This window comes from Cupressus sempervirens, chromosome 10 (assembly GCF_028749045.1).
Source record: "Cupressus sempervirens isolate cs-2001-9-10 chromosome 10, ASM2874904v1, whole genome shotgun sequence".
Classification (NCBI taxonomy): domain Eukaryota; kingdom Viridiplantae; phylum Streptophyta; class Pinopsida; order Cupressales; family Cupressaceae; genus Cupressus; species Cupressus sempervirens.
The window spans coordinates 322,674,769-322,688,073 of NC_143127.1; the positions used below are offsets into that span (position 1 = coordinate 322,674,769).

At 37.3% G+C, this 13,305-nt stretch overlaps 1 pseudogene; it reads left to right on the top strand.

Moving 5' to 3' along the window:
• The first annotated feature begins 4,883 nt into the window (after positions 1–4,883).
• LOC149533917 (universal stress protein PHOS32-like) lies at positions 4,884–12,337 on the top strand (annotated as a pseudogene).
• The last annotated feature ends 968 nt before the right edge of the window (positions 12,338–13,305 follow it).

Sequence of the window (13,305 nt, forward strand, 5' to 3'; positions counted from 1 at the left end):
AATGATTACAAATCATGAATTGAATGGAAACCATATTGAGATCACAAAACTAAAGTTGCAGAATGAAATGATGAGAAATGGTCTAAAAATAGAAAAATGATTTTAGAAAAGTTTCAATAGATCTAGTGATGCCATCAAGTATTTTGAACAATTGATGAGATCTCCAAGATCCAATAGTCATACTACTAGACTGGGTTACACTAGTACTGAAGAAGGAAAATCATATAAAAGTGGTGAATAAAGGAATGTCAATGGTAAGAACTCTAAGCCTACTTGTCATAATTGTGGAAAAGTAGGACATATGACTAATATTTGTACAAGCACAATTGGAAATCAGAATCCTAAGCAGATGTCTATGGTTCACTACCACAAGTGCAAAAAGTGAGGACATTAGGAACATTAATATAGAACCAAGACCATAAGCACAAAAAATTTGAAAGATACTACTATAGCTATTAGAAGTATGAACATAGATCATATGAGTGCAGATCTAAGCGAAAGTGAGCATCAAACAAGCAAAGAAATGTAAAGCACAATGGAAAATCTTATAACTAGGATTATATTACAAGGTATAGTTGTCACTATTTTCAAGATTATGGACATGTTTCTTAAAATTTCAATCAAACATATTTTAGAAGTGAATTAAAAAGATAGTTGATTCAAACCACGTGTTTTAACTATTTTAAGACTGCTCACATAAGTATAAATTTCCAACGAGGTCAAAAGCACCTAGTAGTGAGCTTAATAAAGGCAAAGGAAAGGTTGATCTTGAAGAAGTTAGAGTGTATATGAATAAGTCATGGAAGAAGAAGGAATATTGTATCACATCAAGTTTCAACAGGATCACTTCATCCAATGGATCAGGTGATCACAACATCCCCAACTAGGCAATTAAGAGTTATGTATGGGACTGACATTTCAAAGTTTAATTATACATCACCTCCAAGGATTGAGTTATGAAAAGATCATATATGCGTGAAGTAAGATGCAAAGTATTGATTAGAACTTAGAAGAAATCTGGTGGTTTTCATGTCGTCGGCGAGCATGAAAAGTTTCATTATGGTTGTTGAGAGAAAGTTAGTTGATGCCGAGCTATCAAAGGTGATAGTGTTGGCTAAGCTCGTAGTGGTTTCCAAGTGTGAAGGAAACTAAATGGAAGCCAAGTGAGTCAAAATCACTATTGGAGTTCAGCTTATAGCTGTGTAAAAGTTGAGCATTTATTGCAAAGTTTTAAGGGCTATATGGCTAAATTTTGACTCATTTGCAATCATTTGAATTTGGAGACAGGACAGAGAGATAAAGAGGAATTGGAAAGAAGGATTCAAGCATTTTCAAACCAAATTCAACTACTACTTGAGACTAGTCATTATATTTGAGAATGTATTTATTGTGTGTTGAGCTGTGTTGCTTGAATTTTTCTAAACCCTAGTTAGTCATTATGACATCCAGTTCTTTTATTTCTATTGTTAAGAAAGGAAAGGAAGTTTTGAATTTTCAATTGATAAGAAATGAGATAAAAAAACCATATTTTTGGGCAATTGCTGACATTGAATATAAAGGAGAGCCATCTGGTGCATTATCGATGATACAACCACATGTATTGATGATACAAGATGTAAGATGTTGTTACACTTATAAGCTTGGAAGCATTGAAGACATGGAGATAAGAGAGTTATATTGTATATTGTGTGAGAATGGAGAATTAAAAGAAGAATTCAAAGTCATGGAGAGAAAAGGGTTAACTTGTACCCTAGATTTTCTAAACATATTCAAAACTAAATGGATTAAGATTTTTCTTAGTAGAATTAATGAGAATTCTATATGGTTGGAGGATGTCCCTGTAAAAATCACAAAGAGGATCATTCATAGAGTGACAAGGTATCCAACCATAGATAGACATAAGACAATGAGGAGTGATGTGAAAGAGGCAATTCAAAATAATATAGGGGCACTATGGAACAAGCGAGAAATAACCATAGACACAATTTCTTATCCCCTAATTACTTTTGGAGTAAGAATTATTCCGCATAATTTTTTTCAATCCAACAAGTTTAACAATGTACCATGTATGGTTGTGGATTTGGGTTAGAAGATAATGAGGAAAGACCATTCTTATGACCTTGCCAAGTTACAACTTGAACAATTATTTGAGAACTTGGGATCCATAAGGAAAACAAAAAATGCACAATACATATTTGGTTCAATTCTAGTTTCTATATTTTTCTATGTGTGGAACACTTTTCCCACATTTGGGAAAGTAGCTTGGAAAGACAATAGATCAATTGCAGTATAGATTCGTGAATTTATAGAGCATCTTGGAGATAATTTTGAGAGTGTGATGACTAGCTATTTTGAAGACTTCAAGAAGTCAATGAAGCAAAGACAAATGATTCCAATATCAATATTAGAGAAACATTTCAATGATGTTTATTTTCTAGTTAATGTTGATTTCACATATGTTCAAGTTTTTGTTCCAGGGGTTAGATGGCTCAAGTCTGCCTTATGAAATTATTGTTGATGAAGCATCTACAACCATCACCTCTTTACTAGAAAAAGAAGTAGATAAAGATGATATTGGTTTTGTAAACTATGTTGTTGGAAAGTCTATGATCACAATGGATTTAAAGATAGCTTCTATGATGAGGAAAAATAATAAGCTTGTATAGAAACTCAAAGAATAATTTGGTGAAGGAGCAAAAGGAGATGAAGAAGAAGATGATGATGAAGATGATGAAGATGCACCTTTCCAAGCACCAGTTTCCATCACACAGGGTCATGGTGAGGACCAAGGAGAATAAGAAGTAGAATTTGATGAAGGTAGAAAGGGAGAAGAAGCCAATGAAGCACCCATTGTCATAGAATAAAAGAAGAGAAAAGAAAATAAGCCAACAACAAGAAAACCTCAATGGGTTGTGTATTCAAAGCATACAGTTCCTATTACTAGGGCTAGCACAAGAGCTACTACCAACATGACTTAGGAGGTTTAGAAGCCTAAAGGAAAGATAGCTAGTATAGCTACACATGAAGATGAACCTAAGTAGAAGCAAAGAGTGTAGGTGCAAGAAGTTCGGTCTCACATTTGGGAAAAAGGTGCAAATTTTTATAATATTTTTCAAATTTCTTGTCAATTGATGTCAAAATTTTATGCATTTAGAGATTGAATATAAAAAAAACTTCAAAAGTAAAAATTTAAGTGTTTGATATCTACGTTTTGAATAGGTAATTTATTTGTGTACCCATATGATAGATTTTTCTTTTGGTATGGATCTTTAAAAACAATTTTTTCAAAATGCTTGTTTCAAGACCATACCACACTCATGTACGAAGACCATAATTTGACACAAATAAATGAATTTTTGTAAATCCTTTTAAATGGAATTAACTAATACACCTAAGATTGGTGAAAATATTTTCCCATAATTTTTTATTGAATAATTTATTATTATTAATTATTAATTGGATATAAAGGTAAATTTTAAAACCTCTCATGTATAGACACCATAATTTGATCAAAATTTCACTTTTTTGAAAAGTTAATTTTCTAACCTCAAAATAATTGTATTAGATTGATGACATATAAATTAATTTAAGAAAAATTATAAAATAAAAAAGTTATTAAGATTTTAGTGAACCTCACTATTTTACATTTAGGTACCACCTTTCATTAAAAAAAAAAGAAAAAATACTAAATAAAATCATTGCACTATAAAATTTATATTTTTGAAATCAGGACAGTGATAGTTATAATCGGTTTTTTTCATAACAATTTTTTATCAGGAAGACCCTCTAAGGATTATGGAAATGCATGAATTTTTTAGTTTAATGCCTTAGCCAAATCTTGAGAGGTCAAGGCATAGGCTTGGTCTCACCAAGCCTATCTCTAACCAAAATCTAAGGTAGGAGGAAAATCTCCTACCCAATGTTTTAAGAAATGGGCACCCATTATTTAAATTCAAAAAATAGGTCCCCATTTTGAAAATGTCAAATCGACACATAAAATTCCCTCACAAAAATAATTTGAATAATTAGAAACGGGTACCCATTTTTTACTTTTAAAAAATGGGTACCGGTTTCTAGAAAATACAAATTTTTTATGTTTACAAAAATGGGTACCTATTTTTTGAAAATAAAATGGATACCCAATTTTTTTTTTAAATGGGTGCCCATTTTTTAAATTTTGGATCGAGCACTCGATCCTAAAATGGGTACCCATTTCTAAAAGAGCACGATCTCAATCTATAAAGTTTCACAAAATTGAGACTGAACTTCTTGCTTCTACCTAAGAAGGAAGTACATTGCCCTAGTTGAATTAGAGGAGGAGAGGACATAGTTAGATGATAACTGCTAATTCAAAATGGTAAGTCATAGTCTGTCTTCTGATTTGGACAACTTGTTTTAAAATAATAAGAATAATGTTGATTTAAGTGGATTCATGCATATTGAGTTTGATAAGCTTAGGAAGTTAGATATGGATAAAGTAGAAGAGTCTATATATGCCATGATGGCAACTTTTAAGATGACTCCAATTGAGATTGCCAACTCTCTACTAAATAACTTATATGATAGAGTTGAGCAAAGGTGGAAATATAGTCTCACAATAGAGAGAAATATTATAGAGACTATATTTGCAAGAGTGATGCCAAATTTGGCCAAATTTGAAATGAAAAAAGCTATTAATAAATACAAGGGAATATTTTCTCCAACATATCGAGCCTTTATTATCATAGAATTTTTTTTTTGAAGAGGTTGTTTAGTAGAAAACACATGTATGGAAGGTGATGAATGGGCTAATAGAACAAAAGGCTATTGAGAAAGGATTGAAGGAAGTAGATGAAGAAAAAATAGAGGTAGAAGTAATTGAAGAAAAAAATGATGAATCTATGATGGAAGTACATGGGGAAGTAACTACAAAGGAAACAATTGAAGAAGAGCAACAACTAGACCAGAATGCACCAGTGCCAAGTGCTACTCCTCAAGAAGATATAGTAATCATTCAAAAAATTAATCCCCTAAAAGAGAAGGATATGCAGAAGATACTAACTAATTCCACCACCAAGGCACAATTATCTAGCCATCCTATGTTGGTGAGTGTGGATGAGACTGAGAAGGTAGAATTGGCATCTACAAGGGAGAAACCACAAGAATTATCCAATGTCCCCTCTCAATCTACAAAGGTAAAACTTGCCATTCCTATGGTAGTATACCACAGAAAGGACATCATGCCTTCACATATCAGCACCAAGGTACCTAAAATTACAATAATTAAAAAATAAAGGACACTAGTTCAAATAGGTCCAAAAGCCATTCTTGTACCTACACCAAAATAACAAGGTGGAGAAGAAATCAAAGAGAAGCAGAAGGATATGACTAAAGATTCTATCTTGAATACAAATCTAGAGGAAGCAATAGCAATACAGACACTAGTTTCCTTACAAGACACTAACTATTAGTCAAGCACTTCATTGGTGATATCAACTTATATGAGGTGATTGAGTTACCAATGTATGATCGTACTAAAATCACAATAGAGTAGATGAGCATATTACAAGATGCTCTAGCAAGAAAGAAACACCAAGAACTACTCAAAAGGAAACATAGGCAGAAATAACCACTTCATGATATCAAGGACATATTTCTTGATGCATTCAGCCTCCTTACACCTAATGAAGCCAAGCCCATCATTGATCAGTTGGAAAATATTATAGAGAAAATCAATGATAAAGACCTAAATACCAATGTCAAATTATTGGAATTGTCTGAGAAGAAATTACAAACCAAGGTGGATGAGCATATATCTAGTGCCATCATACTACGCTAGGTCGAGTTAGCAACAAAAATTGAGGGTGTGAAGAAAGTATTAGAGAATATATTTTCTCTTTACATCAAGTTGTGTGATACAACTCTATTCACACAAGAAGTACAGTGCCACATTGACACTCTACTAGGCGATATGAAGCTATCATGTATTTCTCTACCCAATGTTCCAACACAAAGTCAAAAGAACTTTAGGACTTTAATGAACTCCCCAGGTCACTTGGGAGCCCTGCATGCTCGAGATGCAAACATTTAGGCTACACTAATCAGTATATAGTCTATGCTAACCCCACACATGGAGATACTACACCAGGAACTAGCCTTTGTAGAAATAGTGATGTAGAAAGATCCTCATGTTTCTACACATGAAGGCTTAGTTCACCTTGCTTTCAAGTTATCTATCCAAATCAAATAATTAGAAGTAGCATGTGATAATTAGGATGCAACTCTAAAGATAATACTTAAGGTCCATAAAACCTTCTTTGAAAACCATACAGTTCATGTACAACCCATGAATTAAGCATCAAAAGGGGGGAGAATAAATAAAGGGGGAGAATGAAGAAAGGGTGAGTGTGCATGAAATGAGAGATAAGTTTTGGGGGAGATCAACCATAGATAGAGTCAGCGTAGTAGATCTACTCAACAATAGTATTCAATTTTAGTTTAGAATAGAATAATCAACTCAAGGAAAGTTATTGAATTTTGAGCTATGCTTGAAAGGCTTATGTTATTCATACATGACCAAGTAGTTTTCCACTCCTATCAAAGGTGGAGATTGTTAATCTTAGATTGGTTTTGACATATGAGTGACAATATACTTAATTCATTTACTTAGCTCATGTCAAACAAGTAATGTATGCCAAGCATAAGTTGTGAGATATTATATGTTGAGTGATTAGTGGATGTTGATTCATTCAAAGGTTGAGTTATAGCATTGAAGAGACAGTGGATGCCAAGCATCAAATACTTCAAGTGTTGAGTTATACAGTTTTGACATAGTTGTTTGTAATGGCACAAAATACTATGTAAACCATTTTGGAGCTGACTTAAGGATTGTTTCGCGATCCTAGATGATATGGATGAATCTTTGTTGAGAATCCCTATGTAGTACATGTAGCCAATCAGAAAAAGTTTAGGATTAACTAGAAATATGGAAAAATCATAATCCTTGATTCATACCTAACTCTAGGTCACCCAGGTCTTCTTAAAGAGGATAAACCCGAAACTTTTTATGTATGTGGAAGGAGAAAATTGAGAAGTTTGCATATGCAAATAGAGCATTCTTGGTGACTAAGGTATTGTGAATTGAGACACATTGCAGAATTAGATAAAGAATAATAAAGGAAAGGTGTTACAAGATAGAAGAGATACATTTAATTAGTAATGATCAAGTACACATAAGGAAACAGGTGATCTTTTATCTAGTAGTAGAATTCTAATTGTAGGATCATTGCCAAGACATTCTAAGAGGTGAATCTACTAAATCTCTTAACAAAGTAGTCTTAATAGGTTGTTGTAAATCCTTTAACAAGGTGCTTACTCCATTATAAGTTAAAATCCCTTTTTATGAGGAACACTTCAAGTAGAGTGTTGAAATATTTTAAAAGGGTAAGATCTAAGGGTAAGTGCACCAAGTTGTGGTGCCAAAAGAGGGGATAAGTGTACAACTTTTTCCTAAAATCAGAAATTTCTAAAATTCAACAAGAATTTGAAGATAATTATGCTCAAAATTTTAAGATATGACAAAAACAAAAGTCGTAGTCCTTTGAATCTAGTTTCTAAACTACTTTTTTTTTTTTCAAAATGGTTTAGTTTTAGGTCCTCAAAAAAGGGGGCCAAAGAAAGTGGTACTGTTTATTGCAAAAAAACATATAACAGTACAAAGTGTGGCCCCCCTAAAATTTTAACCTCTTTTTTAAAATTCTTTAACAGCTCTAGTCAAAAGTCACTCAACACTATTTAGTTTATTCCAAATTTTTCGGGTAATTTTATAATGTGTATTTTTTTTTTATATGAATTTTTTAAATAGACACATCCCAAAAACATGAAATATCTATGTGCTTCCCCTAGAAATAACTAAAAATCTAAAATCAAAACTTTTTTTTAAAAGTATGAAGAATGGAGTCTAGATTCTAAAAAACTAAGTTGTTGCAAAATTGGATGAATGAGCTATAATCTATAGCCCAATTAGTACATGGTGGTTTTTGAAAAAAAATGGACATACATTCAAAAGAAATTATAGATGAAAGGCTTGAAATAGTTCAAATTAAAAATAAATTACATGGTTATATAGCTAACATAGAGACCTACAATATCATGTAACCTGATCTTATCAATGCCCAACCATGAGGAATCCTAAAGGAGAGCTCATAAGAAATTTCAATCATTTTTTGTATGTTTGCAGCAAAACACATCTTAGACATGTTTATAAACTCCAAACCTATGGGTTGGGTCTACAAGGAAAAACCAAGCCTTAGGCTTGGTTTTAATGCAAAACTTTGAATAGTGTGTACGCCCTATAGGAACTATAATGCAAAGCTTTGAATAGTGTGTACTCCCTATAGGCACTATAGTGTGCATGCGCTATTAAAAGATTTTAAATTTGGGTCTCAATAGCGCATGCATGCTATAGTGTGCACACACTATTGAGAGCTAATTAGTGCATAGAGAAGGAAGAAGAGATGCAAAGAAAGATCAAGAGAAAGGGGGGCGGGGGGGGGGGGGGCGTGGGGGGGTGGTTGTGTGTGTGTGTGAGAGAGAGAGAGAGATAGAGAGAAAGTAGTGGATGGGATAGGGAAGAGAGAGACTAGGGGATGGGAGAGAGAGGAAGTAAGAGAGAGTAGGGGTGGCAGAGAGAGTAAGGGATGGGAAAGAGAGGAAGTGTGAAATAGTAGGGGTGGAAAAGAGAGAGTACGAGATGGCAGAGAGAGATTGAGAGTAGGGGATGGGAGAGAGAGGAAGTGTGAGAGAGTGAGTAGGGGTAGAAAAGAGAGTACGAGATGACAAAGAGAGATTAAGTAGTGGGAGAGGGAGAGAGAGAAAGGAGGATAGGAGTGTTTGTGTGAGAGAGAGACTAGGGCATGGGAGAGAGTGTGAGTGAGAGAGAGTAGGGGTAGTAGAGAGAGAAAGTAGGGGATGGGATAGGGAAGACAGAGAGTAGGGGATAAGGGAGATAGAGTAGAAAGGGAGAGAGTTAGAGAGAGAGAGACAATAGGTGATGGAAGAGGGAGTGGGAGAGGGAGAGAGAAGGGGGATGAGAGTGTGTGTAAGAGATCTAGAGAGTAGGGGATGAGAGAGGAGAGAGTGGGGGATATGAGTGTGTGGTGTGTGTGAAAGAGAGAGAGTAGGAGATGGGAGAGGGGAGAGAGAGTAGGTAGTGGGAGAGGGAGAGAGGGGGGAATGGGAATGTGTGTAAGAGAGAGAGAGAGTATGGGATGGGAGAGAAAGGAAGTGTGTGAGAGAGTAGGGGTGGCAAAGAGAGAGTATAGGATGGGAGAGAGAGATTGAGAGTAGGGGATGACGAGAGAGATTGAGAGTAGGGGATGGGGGAGAGAGAGAGTAGGCAGTGGGAGAAAGAGTAAGAGAAGGAGAAAAAGAGAGAGGAGGATGGGAGTGCATGCATGTGAAAGAGAGAGTAAGGAATGGGAGAGGGGGAGAGAGAGTAGGGGATGGGAGAGAGAGAGTAGGCAGTGGGAGAGGGAGTGGGAGAGGGAGAGAGAGGGGAGATGAAAATGTGTGTGTGTGTGTGTGTGATAGAGAGAGAGAGAGAGAGAGTAGGGGATGGGAGAGACTATGAAAATGTGAGAGAGAGTAGAGGGTGGCAGAGAGAGAGTAAAGAGGGAGAGAGTGAGAGTGAGAAAGAGAGAGAGTGAGAGAGTGAGAGAGAGAGTAGGCAATGGTAGAGGGAGTGGGAGAGGGAGAGGGAGTGAGAGATAGAGTAGGTGATGGGAAAGGGAGTGGGAGAGGGAGAGAGATGGGGTATGGATATGTGTGTGTGTGTGTGTGTGTGTGTGTGTGTGTGTGTGTGTGTGTGAGAGAGAGAGAGAGAGAGAGAGAGAGAGAGAGAGAGAGAGAGAGAGAGAGAGAGAGAGTAGGGGATGGGAGAGAGTGTGAAAATGTGAAATACAGTAGGGAATGACAGAGAGAGAGTATAGAGGGAAAGGGAGAGAGTGAGAGAGAGAGTGAGAGTGAGAGAGAGAGAGTAGGCAGTGGGAGAGGGGAGAGAGAGTAGAGAGAGAGTAGCAGATGGGAGAGAGAGATTAAGTAGTGGGAGAGGGAGAGAGGGGGGTGGGAGTGTGTGTAAGAGAGAGAGAGTAGGGGATGGGAGAGTGTGAGAGAGAGTAGGAGGTGCCAGAGAGAGAGAGAGAGAATAGGATAGGAGAGAGACTGAGAGTAGAGGATGGGAGAGAGTGTGAGAGAGAGTAAGGGATGGGAGAGAGAGTGAGTGTAGGGGATGGGAGAGAGAGAGTAGAGAGGGAGAGAGAGAGTGAGAAAGATATTAGGTAGTGGGAGAGGTAGTGGGAGAGGGAGAGGGAGAGGGGGGATGGGAGTGTGTGTGAGATCTAGAGAGTAGGGGATGGGAGAGGAGAGAGGGTGAGAGAGAGTAGGCAGTGGGAGAGGGAGAAAGGGAGTAGGCAGTAGGAGAGGGAGAGTGACAAAGAGAGAGAGTAGGGGTTGGGAGAGAGAGGAAGTGAGAGAGAGAGAGAGTAGGGGTGGCAGAGAGAGTACATGGAGGGAGAGAGAGATTGAGCATAGGGGATGAGGGGAGAGAGAGTACAAGATGGGAGAGAGAGATTGAGAGTAGGGGATGGGGGAAAGAGAGAGTATGTGGTGGGAGATGGAGTGGGAGAGGGAGAGAAAGAGAGAGGAGGATGGGAGTGCATGTTTGTGAAAGAGAGAGAGTAGGGAATGGGAGATGGAGGAGAGAGAGTAGGGGATGGGAGAGAGATAAAGTAGGCAATGGGAGAGGGAGTGGGAGAGGGAGAGAGAGGGGAATGGAAATTTTTGTAAGAGAGACAGAGAGAGAGTGTAGCAAATTGGAGAGAGTGTAAAAATTTGAGAGAGAGTAGGGGTGCTAGAGAGAGTAGAGAGGGAGGGAGTGAGAGAAAGAGGGAGTTAGAGTGAGAGTGAGAGAGAGAGAGTAGGTGATGGGAGAAGGGAGAGAGAGTAGAGAGAGAGTAGCAGATGGGAGAGAGAGATTAGGTGGTGGGAGAGGGAGTGGGAGAGGGAGAGAGAGGGGGTATAGGAGTGTGTGTAAGAGATAGAGTGTGAGAGAGTGTAGGAGGTGGTAGAGAGAGAGAGAGAATGGGATGGGAGAGAGTGAGTGAGAGTAGGGGATGGGAGAGAGTGTGAGAGAGAGTAGAGGGATGGAACAGAGAGTGATATTAGGGGATGGGAGGGAGAGAGTAGAGAGGGGGAGAGAGAGAGTGAGAGAGAGAGATAGTAGGTAGTGGGAGAGGGAGTGAGAGAGGGAGAGAGAGAGGGGGAATGGGAGTGTGTGTGAGAGATCTAGAGAGTAGGGGATGGGAGAGGAGAGAGGGTGAGAGAGAGTAGGCTATGGGAGAGGGAGAGAGAAGTAGGAGGTGGGAGAGGGAGAGCGAGAGAGAGAGTAGGGGATGGGAGAGCGGAGAGAGAGAGAAAGATAGAGTAGGGGATGGGAGAGAGAGAAGCTTTAGAGAGAGATGTGATGGGAGTGTGTGAGATAGAGGCACTAATACATTTGACCCCATTTATAGACCAAAATTTTTTACCATCTATTAAAATGGGGTCAAATTTGTCGAATATGCAAGGAAATACATCTTTTTTAAAAAATCCATGCCCTTGTTGGTTGAAATTTTGACCAACACAAGCTTCATAATGTTAAAATAAAAAAAGTTTTATTTCATGTGAAGATAAATTCACACTTGTTGAGTGGGAAAAGTAAAAGGTCTTTGCAGTGTGAAGGCAGTAGACATTGGCGTCAACCGGGGCACCATATCAGCACATAGACTCTCTCCTTCTATTATCTACAGCCTAGGGACAATGTGATTCTGATTCATGTGTTCCCTGCAAGTGTCCTTTATGGTTTTGATTGGGGTTCCATTGATCTCTTTGTTGAGGAAAAACATACAGATGTGGAGTTGCAGTGGAAGCTCAAAGATGACTTTGATAGTTTCACATCTACTAAGGCCACTAATCTGGCGTAGCCCCTTGTGGATGCCCATATTCCTTTTAAGATCCACATTGTCAAGGATCACGATATGAAGTAGTATCTCTATTTGGAGGTCAAGAGGCTTGGCCTCAATGTAGTTATAATGGGGAGTCAAGGATTTGGGGCTTCTAGGAGGAACTCAAAGGGCAGGCTTGGTAGCATTAGTGACTACTATGTTCACCACTGCATCTATCCTATTTTAGTTATCAGGTGTTTTGATGAGGATAAGGAGTGTAATCTTTCTAAAGTGCAGCCCACCAAGCTATTGAAGGATTCCAAGTTGGAGATGAGGTTATTCCTAAGGAGGATGAGGTGGATGAAGTTCATTCATAGGTAGGTTTCTAGCTTTTTAGCTTTGAAATTTTTTTCTTTTGATTGACTGTGCTGTTTTGTATTGTGATTTGTGTGGAGTTGACTTTGTGTGTAAGGTTTTGTATTGGATAAGGTAAAGAGTGGGCTTTTTATTTTTTTTGTTTTCCCAATAATTATTTATAAATTCTAGTGCTTTTTGTCCAAGTTAGGGTTTTAATGTTGTTGTTTTAGGGCTCTTGGAGATGTTTTGGTTTAAGTTAGGGGTTTTGGGAGGTTGGTTTTTTGGTAGGGTTTATGGTGGTTATTTTTGGCATAAGGTTGTATGCTTTATAGGTTTGGATGAATGCCATGCTATCATGTATGCTGTAAATAGGATTGGTTAGATTTAGAATCAGTTTGGATTAGGTAAAGTACAATGGGTTTAATTTTTTTTGGTCTGAATCATGAAAAGCCTGGTGTATGTTTCATGCAATGGATACAATTTTTTAAAAAACTTGCACAATTAATTTTTGGGGTAGGGTATAGTAAGATTATCTAATTTTTGTTTGGGTGTTTTGTCATGATTTTCCATAATGAGTGGTGTAACTATAATTGTTTATTTTAGTGTCATCATATGAGATGACTAGTACATTTCCTTAATTTATTTGGAAATATTACTGAAATCAAAACCCCTTATTAATTGTAGTAATACATATGCAATTTAGTTGCGTGATCTCTAAAGCTAGATTATGTTTTTTGTATGCCCTATGACAATTGATTTTCTTGATGGGGTTAAACTTGTTTGTAATAGCCCCAATCAAATTCATGATCAATAGTACCATATCAATTTTAGTTATCTTTGTAGTCTTCTTATTGACATAGGTATAAATACCTACCTTGACAAGGAAAGAGAAATGTGACTTGTGATCTCTAACTATCATCTTATGAACCTTAGTCACTTATGTATGATGTCCAATAGGATCAACTTGTTGCTAGAAAACTTGGGCATC